The sequence below is a fragment of the Mustela nigripes genome, chromosome 4 (assembly GCF_022355385.1).
Source record: "Mustela nigripes isolate SB6536 chromosome 4, MUSNIG.SB6536, whole genome shotgun sequence".
Lineage (NCBI taxonomy): Eukaryota > Metazoa > Chordata > Mammalia > Carnivora > Mustelidae > Mustela > Mustela nigripes.
In genome coordinates this window covers 43184923-43198585 of record NC_081560.1, presented here as the reverse complement: position 1 = coordinate 43198585, position 13663 = coordinate 43184923, and the positions used below count along the sequence as shown (strand labels likewise).

The 13663-nt window shown below is 41.2% G+C and overlaps 1 long non-coding RNA gene across 1 annotated transcript in view; it reads left to right on the top strand.

Annotated features, from left to right (window-relative positions):
- The first annotated feature begins 2401 nt into the window (after window positions 1-2401).
- Window positions 2402-13663, top strand: part of LOC132014983 (uncharacterized) — a 36961-nt gene continuing 25699 nt past the window's right edge. Inside the window, exons 1-2 of the long non-coding RNA XR_009403510.1 lie at window positions 2402-2510; window positions 12899-13046. This is a non-coding gene — a long non-coding RNA (uncharacterized LOC132014983). The remainder of the gene's footprint in view (window positions 2511-12898; window positions 13047-13663) is intronic.

Sequence of the window (13663 nt, the reverse complement as noted above, 5' to 3'; positions counted from 1 at the left end):
GAGCAAGAACATTTTAGTTACAGAGAACAGCAGGTAGGAAGCCTCCTTAAGGTATGATATGATCATGACACTGACCAGGTCCTTTATGTGTAATCAAGAAGGTAAACATGGGAGAGTGATAGAAGATAAGAGTAATCTCTGGGTTTGATTCCTGCTCATTGATTACTTCTCCGTCTCTTTGACAACTTCCTGTTGGTCTGATAGTTTCTCAGTGTTCAAACTCTTTCAGTTAATAGTGTCAGTTCTCTAGCTGGCATATCAGCAAGAAGTTATAAATTAAGCACTACAGATGAATCATTGTATAAGATTTCTCAAGCTTTGGAACTTGTAATATATATTCTTTTTATTTTTCTCTGCTTTTCTAGATCCCCTATCTATTTTCTAGGATAAATACACCAGCAATAAGGGGGATGTATACTACATTAAATACTACATTAAATACTACATTAAATTTAATGTATACTACATTAAATAATTTTGGGAGGGTAAAATTTGGTTAGAAATAGTAATCTATATTAAACATGAACTAATTTGAGAGGGCTGGAGCTAGAGATTAGTTACCAACATGTTTATAAAGTAACATAAAACTTTAATTCCCAGCACTATGGCAAACATAGGACACTTAGAAATGTTAATTAAATGAAATGTCTTTAAACAAGAACAGCAACAAAACAAACAAGCAAACAAAAAACTCCCAATTTAGAGCATGTCCCTCTTTTACTCAAAACTCATTCAGAGTAAAAGCCAAAATCTGTACCATGTTCTATGAAGCTCTTGGGATCCTTACAACTTTCCAAAGAGTTGACTTAAGTAGCATTCCCCATCCAGACTGGCCTACTCTGTTCTTTCTCACTGAGCCATTCAGGCCTTCTTGCTGCACCTCAAATTGGTCTTCTCCCAGCTTAGGGACATGGTGCTCACTCTTCTCTCTGTCTACAGTGTGAACTCACTCATTTCCTTCAGACCCTTGCTCATGGTCACTTACCCCCTGAGGCTTCCACTGGTTTCCACCTCTCATCTGAAATTGAAACAGGACCTCCCACTCCAGCACCCAATCTTCCTGACTTTGCTCTTGTAAATATTACTAGAACACATATCATCCTCTAACTTGTCTTATTCTCTCTTTCTTTTTGTCTTCATTTCTTGTGTGTATATATCTCTCACCAGAATGTGAACTCAATAAGAGTAGAAATATTTGTCTTTTTTTTAATTGATGTATAATATTTTTAGGACTAACTACCACCCATTGGTCTTTTTATGTGCCAGGAACTCATCTCAAGGTTATACTTATATTATTTATCTCATTATGTCCTCACCAGTAACTCTGTAGGATAGATGATCGTTTCTTCTACTTCCAGATGAGAAAACAAAACTTAGGAAGGTCATATAACCTGTCCTAGGTTTTGTAGCTCATAAAAATTCAGATTGCTGGGCTCTGAATCTGTACTTTTTTTTTTTTTTTTTAATCTATACTCTTAATAGTTACTTTGAACTGCTAGTGAAGGAAGCAGGATGAGGCATGAGGGTACTGTATAAGGAGAGAGCTAAAAATTGTTCATCATAAACTTATGTTTTCCTTGGAGTATGGTAGGATGAATAATGGTACCCCAAAGATGACCATATCCAAATTCCCAGAACCTATGGATATGTTATCTTATATGGTAAAAGGGATTTTGCAGATATGATAAAAATTCTAAGATGGGGAGATTATCCTTGGTTATCCAGATGGGTCCAATAGATGTGAAAGAGTACTTTTAAGAGGTAGGGAGGAGATTCACAATCACAGAGATGTGGGAAGATGGAAACTGAGGTGGAGTGAGGCACTTTGAGATAGAGGAAGTGGTCATGAACCAAGAAGCATAAGCAGCCCCTAGAAGCCGGAAAAGGCAAGAAAACAAATTCTCCCTTATAACTTCTAGAAGGAATTGTGACCCTGCTGACAATTGATTTTTGTTCAGTGGGACTGGTTTTGGACCTCTGACCTCCAAAACTAAGATGATAAATTGAATTGGTTTAAGCCATTATTAGTAATTGTTTATAGCAGCAATAAGAAATGAACACACAGAATTTCCCCTTATTTCTTGAATTTAATAGAGAATTGATAAAGATCAGGTTTATCTTAAATAAAAGAATAGCTCATCTCCTCCATGGATAGAGTCTGACTCAATGGAGTGGTTTGTAGAGCTCACAACAGTGTTCATAAACATTAGGATAGGCTATCAGGGTTCAGGAGAGGATGGGAGGAGTGGTGGTGGGAAGGGGTTTGTCCTCTATCTGCTGGTTGCACCACTACTCTTGATACTTTCCTCCATGGAGCAAGAGAGGGGTGTATCTGTACTGTAGTGGACTGCATGTTAAGTAACCATAGCTATCTTTTCTTCTTGCTAGGTGAAGTCTGGATACCATGGTCCAAAAAATGCATAGAGAGAACTGAGCACAAGAGAGGTGAAAGGAGTCCTTTTTCTTAAATGCTTGGAGTTCTTCTGATCTAAATGCCAATAAATAAGGAGGTAATTTTTCTTTTCTTTTGCAGCCTAAAAAATGTTGTCAAACTAAGACTAATTTAGACTCCCTAGGCAGAGCACATCATCTTGGGATCCTAAGACACCTCTCTGAACTTCTTTCCATTGAATTTGAGTTTGAATGCCAAGGTAACTCAAGAAAACCCTTGAAGAGAGCACTTCGGAAGGCAGTTAATTTGAGCTACCACAAGTTGGGTCACATGCTGAGCTAGTTCAGAGATGGGAATCCAAATGGAGTCAATGTTTCTCCCACTTGGCATCTCTTACAGTTGATAAAGAGTTAACTTAACTTTGCCTGTTACTTCCTGACCCAAACTTAACATGTGAGAAAACTTAGTTTCACAAAAGCAAATTTAGAGAAAACAGAGTTGTGTTAATAAAATAACAGTGCCTTTAGACTTGGGTCATCTTGAAGATTCAATTTCAAGAGTGTTCTAGTGTAAACACATTTCTAAAATTTCCCAATGCCAGCTGATATAGTCCTTTTGGGAGAAACCAAATGTGCCCAAATAAAATAGGGGGAAATGCCACAGAGAAGTTCTCATAAAAGATAAACTATTGCAAAAGGATCTATATATTTTTTACTATCTGCTTTGGCCAGAGATTCAACAAAGATAGCTCAAGATAAAGGAGGCAAAGATTAAACCATAGTACTTTTGACTAAAAGAGACTCAAATTGTTTAAAGTGATCTTTCCATCTTGACAAGGCAGTCAGCTGTGGTCTCTTGGATATGTCACTTGTGCTCATCCCAGCAAGGGACTGGTGTTAACAGCCAACACCAACCCCAGCATGGGGGGAATTCCCAGAGTAGCTCCAGGGCCCTTCTGTGTATTCCCTCTGTGATGTCTTCAGAAAAAGTGATGGCTGGCTGTTCCTCTCTATAAAGTAGGACAGCCAGCTATTCAACAACTTTTAGGTTGAGATGGTCCATGTTTATCCAAATTTAACTCCACAAACACTTACTGCACTCCTTTCATTTAGCAAATCTTTACTGAACTCTTCTTTGCATCGTGGCTATAGAGATTAACCATGGTCTCCTTCCCTTAAAAAGTTCACAATCTTTAAGAAATATCAGTAACTCAATAGTCATTGAGTAGCCTAAGAAACTCAGGTTGCCAGGAAAGCCAGAGAGAGGCAGGTCATTCATCTTGGTAGTAGGGAGCAGAGGAAGGTTTCTGAGAAAATTATCCAGAGAAAGCCACTGCAGCTGACTCTAATCCCCTGAATTGTAAGTGAATTACATGAAATAAGCCCCAAACCTTAGTTCCCAGTAAGAAGCACTTGTCTGTCTTAGTGATGGATTGTAAGTCCAACAGAATAATGTGTCTGCATATAGTCTTATTGGTTTCCCATCCCCAATTCAGCTTCTTCCTCCTTTTAGTTCTGGGGGTTAGAAAATCAACTAAAGCAAGAAAGGCATGGCTGATGTCATAATACCATTTTAGAGCTGATGGCTACTCTGGTTGGGAGTCTACTTGCTTAGAGGAAATAATTTGTGAGAAGATTATAGAGATAATACCACCTGTTTTTGTATAATAATTAGCTCTTAGAAAGTATATCAATGGGTGTGATATTATTTGCCTAATACTTAACTCATCTTCTTAGTGACTAGAGCTAAGCTTGGTCAGGCAAAATTTTAGAGCCATCACTCAGTCTTATGGGTTGAATTGTGTCTTCCCAAAATTCATATGTTGAAGTTCTTACCCCAGATTGTGACCCTATTTGGAAATAGGGTCATTGCAGATGTAATTAGTTAAGATAAGGGCATCCTGGAGGAGGGTGGGTTCCTAATCTGATTGCTGTTTTTTTTTTTTTTAAAGATTTTATTTATTTATTTGACAGAGAGAAATCACAAGTAGATGGAGAGGCAGGCAGAGAGAGAGAGAGAGGGAAGCAGGCTCCCTGCCGAGCAGAGAGCCCGATGCGGGACTCGATCCCAGGACTCTGAGATCATGACCTGAGCCGAAGGCAGCGGCCCAACCCACTGAGCCACCCAGGCGCCCCCTGATTGCTGTTTTTGTGAAAAGGTGAAATTCATACACAAGCACTCCTGGAGGGAAGGCAACATGAAGAGGCTCAGGGAGAAGACAGCCATCTACAAGCCAAGGCGAGAGGTCGGGAACACGTCCTTCCCCCACGGTCAGTAGAAGGAATCAACCCTGCCACCCGCTGATTTTGGACTTCTAGACTCCAGAATTGTGAGACAGCACATTTCTATTATTTAAGCCCCTCAGTTGTGCAGCTGTGTTGTGGCAACCTTAGTAAACCAGTACGCCCCCCAACTCTGGCATCTGGCTTCTGGTAGAGGGAATGGGTCTACTAAGGTATTGCCTCATTCTGTCAGAGCTGCTCACTCTCCTCTGCACTGACTGGGGGAACTTAAGTTTTTTTCCAAGAGATGCCAACCATGAGTTATAAATACAGTATGGCTCAGCATGGGGACTTTTGTCTTTTAAAAATGGTATTGGAAGAGAGTAAGACCCCTTAGATTAGCTTTCTTTTATTTTGTGGATTGTTGGACAGGAAAGAAAAAGAAAAAGCCCTCAGGGCACTTTAATAATACCTACTTTTAACCAGCAGTGAAAAGAATTCACAAGTTATCGATGGGATATTTTTAAGGAAACAAGGTATTTTTATAGATTTCTTTTTCAAATGGCTGAAAACAAACAAACAAAAACCCTCCAAAAACAAACCTCAAAACCAACCAACAACTAAAAAAGCCCCAAATCACCAAAATGAAAACCCTTCACTTTATTTTCTTGAAGATTTATAGAGCTCTCTGATTTTCATCTCACCTCCATTAGTTTTTAGTTTTTCTCTGAATTTCAACCCTTAATGGATATTCTTAATTCTGTGTGTAATTGTTACTAATTGCCCTTGAGGCACATCATTTGTTTCCCCTGATTTGCAAAAGGCCTGTGTATTTGTCCAACTGGCAGATTATAATATGATTCCACTTCTTATTTTATAATAAGATCAGCTATTAATATTAATAAAGTTTATACATACAATAATTTGAATTTTGAATATTACCAAGTAGGAAGCAAGTGTCTGGAATGAGTATGGACTTGAAATAAGAAAACCTGAGTTTAAATGCAAACTCTGATGCTTCTAGGCTTGCAACTGTGAGCTGATCATATAACCACACCAAATATATTCAAGGCTACAAGACAGCTATCTCCTCCAAATGTCTATACTGAGAATTAAAATTAGATAACCAATATTGGATTGCCTGGCATGATGCCCACACAAAGGTACATCCTGAAAAATAGCTATTGAGAGTTTGTTAAATCAAAAGCTCTATTAGAATAATAAATGGGTGTTATTTTCATTCCAGTCTCCTGTTTTTTAAGTAGCATGTTTTTTTCCTCCTCAGATTTGAAGGCCTCTTACAATAAGTAAAAAAGACCTAATCTGTAATCAGTTTTTCAAGGCACCTAGTTTTAGGATGTCATTTAATATTATTGAGAGTTTACGGTGTACCAGAAAGTACTTAGTACTATTATCTCCTTTGGTCCTTATAAAAACCTCCTAAGGAGGTTTTTATAAGGAGGTTTTACTCCCATGAGAAAACTGAACCTCAGAGAATGACTTTAAGTGCAGAGCCCCCTGGGAAAGGAAAAACCTTACTAGGAAGGGGGTTCAAACCAAGGTGGAATGGGGCCGCGATCAGGTGTTTAACCTCAGCATTGGTCTGCCTTCCTGTAGTGGAAAATTATCCCAAGCACTACTCTCTCACTATCCAGAGGACAGCTTATGGATAAAATGTTTTTCATTGAGAGAGATAACTAGGGAAAGGGATTAGATTTATTATTACCACAGCATAAAGAATGAAGATTTCTCAGAGATCACTGCTGTCTTTAATCTCTTCTTGAAAGAAAAATCTTGGGAAAGGATACATGAAAGTGAATGATGCCCAGTCTTGAGAGAGAAATGGTTTCCCACATCTGAGATGACTCACATCTTAACCTTTTTGCTCTAATTTCTCTCTTTGTACATATCCTATGATTTACTCTCTGGATGATGGCTCTGTAGCGAATTCTCAGCCAACACGCGCAGACATTATGCATTTCAGAAGACACATGCACTCTGCTTATAAGTGGTCACTTTCCCCTGGCTTCCCATATTTCTTTTCCCCCAAGAATACATTGTCTACCAGGAAGTAGGTTAGGAAGCAGAACCACTTCATATAATAAAAATGACAGGTTGATTTTGTAGAATTTTGCTGCATCTGTTACAACCAATTGATCCCAGGCAACAGAGACTCTGATAACTCCTCCTGGGGACTAGGGTGATGCTTGTGTAATGCCGGATTTGTAATGCCACCTGGTGTATTGTATACATAGGTTGATCACTGCCCAACAGTTGGGAAAATTTTCCCTTGATTTCATCTCATCAATCTGGTTCATTTGGCTTCATACACATTTTTCTCCCTCAGATTATCTCCACAAACCCCAGTGCTGAGAAGAATGAATTCCAATAAAACCCAATAAATCTGACAGAAAAATGTAGAGTTAGAGATCTGCACAGACCACGAGGACTGTCGCATTAAAGGCTCCTGGGGATTTTTTTTATGACTTTCTTTCCCTCCCTCTAATGCTTGGTCTCTTGCTTCCATAAATTCTGCAGGCTGGCTTTTCATTAACTCAGAAAGCTGAAATAATTCTTTGTAAAGAATTCTTTAGTCACACATGATTCAAAAGTTCACCAAGATCAAAGCCAGTCGGCTTTGTGGCGGACCCAACACCGTATATTTCATGTAAATGGTGTGGCTTGCTGCATTCTCAGCTGGAATTGTTCCAATTTCACATCCCTTCTGCAGATAATGGGACCCTCTTATGCTGTCCCCAGCACAAGGGGCTGCTCTGTGTCCGACCCTCTCTCCCTCAGGAGCCCATACAGATGCTGTCTGTACAGGCCAGTGAAGTCATTCTGACATCCCCCTCAACATTATCTGAAATTTCATGAAGCATGGGGGTCGTTCTTGGCCCTAGGAGGTCTGGGGCAGTGGGATGGGGGAGGCAGGGAATGGAGCAGAGAAATGCTTCATTGTTCAAGCCTCCTCTGTCTCTCTGATTTTCCCTTTAGGAGGGTGGGATGTATTAAAGAGACCCAAAGGTGAGATTAAAGTAAACCAAGAACAACAAGAACAGACAGTCTTCCTTCCTGGGGATATTGCCCTCTTGTTCTCAGACTGTCTTATGTCCTTACATTTTTTATTTAAAATATATGGGCACAGGAGGAAATGATGTGTGAGAGATATGGGAGAAAGAGCTTGACAGTCATCCCATAACAATGACAGTGTTGGAATAACAGAGGACCTTTCAAGGGGCTGACCACTTCCATGTGTACCGTCATCGTGGGCACTCAGAGCCATCTAGAGATTTGCCGCACACTTGGATGGAAGCAAGGATAGAGAGCCATGAGGACAATAAATTCTTCATAATGAAGAACAGGGAAGAGGGTGTTTTGGCAGATGAACTTTAGAGGCTCCTGGTGTCTCTTTACTGTTTATCTGTGGCTGCTGTACTGGTGAACTGAGAGTCATCTAAGTTGGTTTCTAGACAATACCAGGGGATGCATGAGCATCTGGCCTCGTGCATGGTCAGTAGTGGCTGTGGTGTCTGAGAGAGCACTTCTGGGGGTTTGGAGGAGGCCCAGAGTTGAAGGACAAGCATAGGAAATGACAGAGAGGCCAGGGATGTGCTGGAGATAGGGAGAGGGAGAACTCAAGGAAGAGAGGTCAGAAGTCAGCCAGTTGTAGGAGGGTAAAACAGACATACTCACGGTGTGCGGAGTGGCACTGGCAGCCCTGTGTCCTTTTGGTCATCTGGGTAAATTCTTGGGGACTTCAGCGTGTAGCTAACATGGCCATTCTGTGATATCATAAGATATAAGCCCTAAAAAGATTTGGGGTTCTGGTCCATCTCTCCCTTGGTTTGCATTGACCCCCTTCTCTCTTACTTGTCACATCTTCATTTGAGGATCATGGTAACTACACCTTAGCCTGTTTCGTCAGCATGTTAATGAATATAATAATGTAGGGGAGTAATTCAGACTTGTAGACAAATGCTCTATTTGCCAACATGATGGAAATATTGACAGTGAAGTTAGAAGAACAAAACCTGGTGTTCTATTACTGCGACAACAGCCCATACATCACAGAAGTTGAAAGTCAGCCTCCCCTCCTTCCTCCACAAGGAGCAAAGTATATTTTCAAAAATGGAAGCATCTGGTTAAATATTAAATAGGAGAGTCATTCTTCTGAGGTCTTGCATTGCCAGCACTTAGGTAGCAGTTAAGTAAGATGGCCGTTGGCTTTGACAGCCATGCATTTATGATGCGGTATAAATAACAACTGACAGCAAATCCACGGTACCCCTTCCACCAGGCTCGCCTCTTTGCACTTTCTTTAGTGGCTTATGCACACACACGTATACCCATGCACTTTGCCCAACTCTCATAATAGCTATTGTCTTCTCCCCTCCAGCTTCTTTCAACAGATGTGTCCATTTTTAGTTAATGTAAAGGAAATGGCAGCTCTTAAAGGTAGCCTTTTGCAGTGGGAAAGACCTGCATTAACTGTGAAAACCTTTTAGCTGCACAATTTTTATATTCAGACTCCCCTCCCCAGACATGGCTTCCCTAGGTCTGCATTTCCCTTTAATTTACTGGCTGTCCAAAGGGGCTGCTTAGGGGCTACAAAGGCGCGGTGCCCAGCAGCAGCTCAGAGACATGAGCTCCAGGTTCCTGGGCCAGGGAATAGCAGCGTTTAAAGCCTCGGACAAAGTACTATTTGTGTGTTCAAAAAACGTTTTATGGAAAAGTTTGTTGTGCCAACCTGTGCTCAAAATGCTAATGGTATTTGTCTAGGCCGTTGGCCAAATAAAAACAGATTCACACATTTGAAGTAGAAGGACACTTGAAATAATAACTTACATTTTCAGAGTATCTCAAAATGTGATTAGCATATGTGCTCATGAGACTGTGAGATCCACAGGGCTACTGTGGGGAGAAGCTTCAGCCATAAACTGACCTCAGGAGAAGAAAACTTGCATGTTGGCAGTGTGGGAAAATCTCCCACTGGAATTTTCACTGGAATCACTGTGAGAGAATCCACAGAGGGACAGTCTCAGGTGTTTGGAATGTGGGGAAAACTCCAGGCAATTGAGAAAGCCAACTCATCGTGCCAATGTCAGGAGGAGCAGAGAAGCCTCAAGGATGCAATTCATGTGGGAAAGATGCTGGAAAGTGATCACATTGAACCCACCTGGTGTCTAAGGTCTTGCTTTAGCCAGCAAATGAATCTTACAGGCCTCTTCAACAGAGTATGTCACCAGAAAGACAAATGTCTCTCCTTTCCACCTTGCCTTGATATCCAAGTATTAAGAATACACAAAATAATGTGAGGATTCTAAAACATTCTCTGGAAACTCATAAATGCAGAAAAACAGCCCCTAGCCCATGTTGTAGAATGTCAATCCCATAAGGGCTCAAGTACTTTAGGAAAAGTCTGATGACAGACAGTTTTTCCACACTACCTTCTTCCCCATTTCTGAGAAAAACCTTCTATGTCCTCCTAAAAGCTGCTCCCAGCAAAGGTGAGCTTAAGACCTGTTTCTTTTGAGAATGCACTTGATTTTTACATTAGGAGAACTTGCAATGTTTCCATACTCCTCCAAGTGGAACTGAGAATCACTGAAGAGATAGGATCTTCATAAATATTTTAGGCACCAACTATGTGCACTGATAAATTCTGGGGGATATGAAAATTTTCAAGATAGATAATGTCTGTGCCTTTCCCTGTTGAGCAATCCGTGTCAACAGTCAGAGATAAACTCCATCAGAACAACCTAACAACATCTGAATATGAATCTTCGTTCTTGTGCATTTTAAATTCTACCAGGAGATGAAGCCTTCCCCCAATTAGTCAAAGTTTATTCTACCCTCATGTCTAACCACCCCACAGATAATGGTGGTTCCCAAATTTGGCTTTCATTGGAATCACCTAGGAGGTTTAAAACATAGTGACTCTCACCTTCCTGAGGTGTTGATGTAATTAGTATGAGGTGTGATTTGTGAATGGGGAGAGCCTCAGTTAGTGTTGGATCTGATGGGTAGAGATGAGAATCTTGGAGGACATCTTAAAATTCTGCCTACCACGTTGCTACTTGTTAGAAAGGACAGGGAACCCCTTTATGACCAGTAAGTTGCTAGAGGTCAGGGCCAGGGTCAACCAGTAGACAAATGTTTTGAAATGATTATTGTTTTAGCAGTGACCATAAACATCTACAGATGGTGGACCCTGTGGCTAATAGAGCAAGCTGGGGGGAATAGACTCCTGTTTATCCCAGGTTTTACAGGTAACAAAGACTTTTCTAAAGTTGGCTTCGATGTATGAATGCTGAGCTCCGTGTGGATGTGGGTAGAAGATCTCAAGGGTGCCTCAGGATGGCTGACATGTGGGGAGGGGTTGATTACCAGAGGTTAAACAGGCAGGGTTCTGCTCTCCTCCTTGGAGCCCAGACTGGAACAGCTGGGCTTTGATGTGTTTTGGGTATTGGACTAAAATGTACATGACTTCTGGAGAAATATTTCATCCTGAAATGGTCTTCAGGGGGCCTTGTGGGGCAGGTGGGGCAGCTGTTAATTTCTCTGCCTTGCCAAGGAGGAAACAGGTTCCCTGAAGTTGCAGTGTCCCCAGAATCCATTTAGCCAGAGATGCTTCAGTCTGCTCAGAATATGTTGGCACTTGCAGCCCTGAAATAGCTTGCAGAGCTCACTTACAAGCCATGTGATCAAAATCAACTTTCTTTTCTTTTTTTCTTTTTTGCTTTGGAGAAATTTAATTTTGACCCTCAAATACTATACTCCAGGTTGATTATTTTTTTTAAATAAAGCACTCAGCTTCTTGGACTTTTTCCACAAATCATACTATGCAGCCATGAAGGAGATTCAAAATGATGTGCTAAGCATTGAATGCAATTGCAAAGGAATTTCTCACACAGATCGATAACTGATTGTGTGTGTGTGTGTGTGTGTGTTTTGGGGAAAAGGGGAGAGAGAGAGGCTTCATTCAGATAAGACCTGGTCTCATATAGTTATCTGCTATGAAGAGGATGAGACTTACTTAGATGCATAGAATTTTTTAGTATTTTTTTAGAAAAAAATTAATTTTACTATATTTAGATTTTGATAGATTCAGTAAAGACCTTTGAAATCACTGGAAAAATGACAAAGAGGAAATGGAAAATACTCTTGAGTTCATGGCATATAATCAACCAAAATATTAAAGTTGTGCGTTGCTAAGGTTTCAGACTTTTCTCTTGCTTTTGGAAAGGGATGGGTTTTCCTCCTGGCTGCAGGATTTTTACAGTATTATTGAGGCTGGCTAGTGGTGCAGAAAGAACTCTGCTGTCTCTACAAACAGCATTAGCAGCGAGAAGTCAGCGAAGTAGTTGATTTGCGGGGTATTTCCTAGAGAGAAAATCATGCTCATCTGTCTTTTCTTCCTTTGAAGTGTCCCTCGTGTGGTCTCAAAGTGGGGGGCTTTGAGAAGGAGGGGTTGCTGCGGGGGGAGGAAAGGAAGTCAGGCCGGGGAAATGTATCTGGGAAGAACAGCCCTGGCTGCCGCTCTCAATCGCTCGTCCCCTTGCCGCAGACACACAGACACATGCACATTAGTGGTCAGGTTAGCTACAATATTCACAACACTCTTGCTGGGGTTCAATTGATCGCTTCAGGCGAGAGATAGCGTCAGCAAGGATGTGGTGCAGAGAGGCCTGGCGCTTGGGGGTTTCCGCTCTCACACATCATCAAGCCCCACTTTGAAATGGTTTGAATTAATGACACTTATTCAGACAGACAAAGTAGATAAATGGAAATATTAGACAAGGCTTTTCGCCTACTTTGCGCAACGTTTCCCGTTACCTTGAGTGCTGGAAACTCTCCATGGTCTTGCTCAGCTTCAACGGGAGCTGCATGAGCTCACACCCCACATTGTCCGAAGCAGGATGGGCCTATGCCCACGTAGGGGGGGTTACAGTAAAGGAGGTCCATTCTCTCGGGACTGATGGGGATGTTAAATTCCTATTCTCCAACATCAGGGCTACCCTTATGGGGAGCCATTCATCTTGTACCTTTTTATAATGTTTATGACAATTTCCTGGCAGTTGGTAGAAAAGCGTGTTGAGCAAAGGTACCTTTGACAAACTTGTACAAAGTGGCCTTTGAGGCTGGTGGCTGGGCTGCCAAACATTGCCAGGCAAACAAGGGCTTTTTAAAAAAAATTCTACCAAATATTTATTTTTTTAACTTTAAAATATTAAAATATTTTATTATTAATTGATATGCACTTTTTTTTTTTTTTTTGAAGATTTGGAGTCAGAGCCCAGCAAATCCTTGCTCTTGCATTTCCTGCCTGTGTGACTTTGAGCAAGCCACTCAAACACTCTGAGCTTTGGTTTCACCATCTACAAGATCTGGGAAAATGCTTATCACAGTAAGAATCGCATGAGCTCATGGTAGGTGCTCACAAGTCATCAGTACTTTGCCTTCCTGTTCCACTCTCTACTTCTTTACTAGATAAAGGAAATCATGCACCATGTGACCGTGCAGGGGCACCAAAGCCCTAAGGCCTAAACTTGACTTGGCAGGACATGTTCATTTGCGGGGGCTTGAGTTTGACAGTCAGCAAAGCCATCCTTTAGCTGGACCTGGGAGATGTGTTTCCAGGGAAGCAGCCAGCCTCCTTCTCCTGGTAGAATGCTAAAGTTATCTCATTATCTCCTCTTTTTTTTTTTTTTTTTAGAACCTGTGGATGTGTGAGTGTGAAGGAGAGGTGAAGGCCTATAGATAAGTTGGTGAATCTTGCTCTGTTCCTAGGACTTGCTCTGGGAAACTGCTCTCTCTTGCTTTTTTTTTTTTTTTTTAAGATTTTTTATTTATCTATTTGACAGACAGAGATCACAAGCAGGCAGAGAGGCAGGCAGAGAGAGAGGAGGAAGCAGGTTCCCTGCCGAGCAGAGAGCCCGATGCGGGGCTCGATCCCAGGACCCTGGGATCATGACCTGAACCGAAGGCAGAGGCTTTAACCCACTGAGCCATCCAGGTGCCCTGCCTTTTTTTTTTTTTAAGAGAG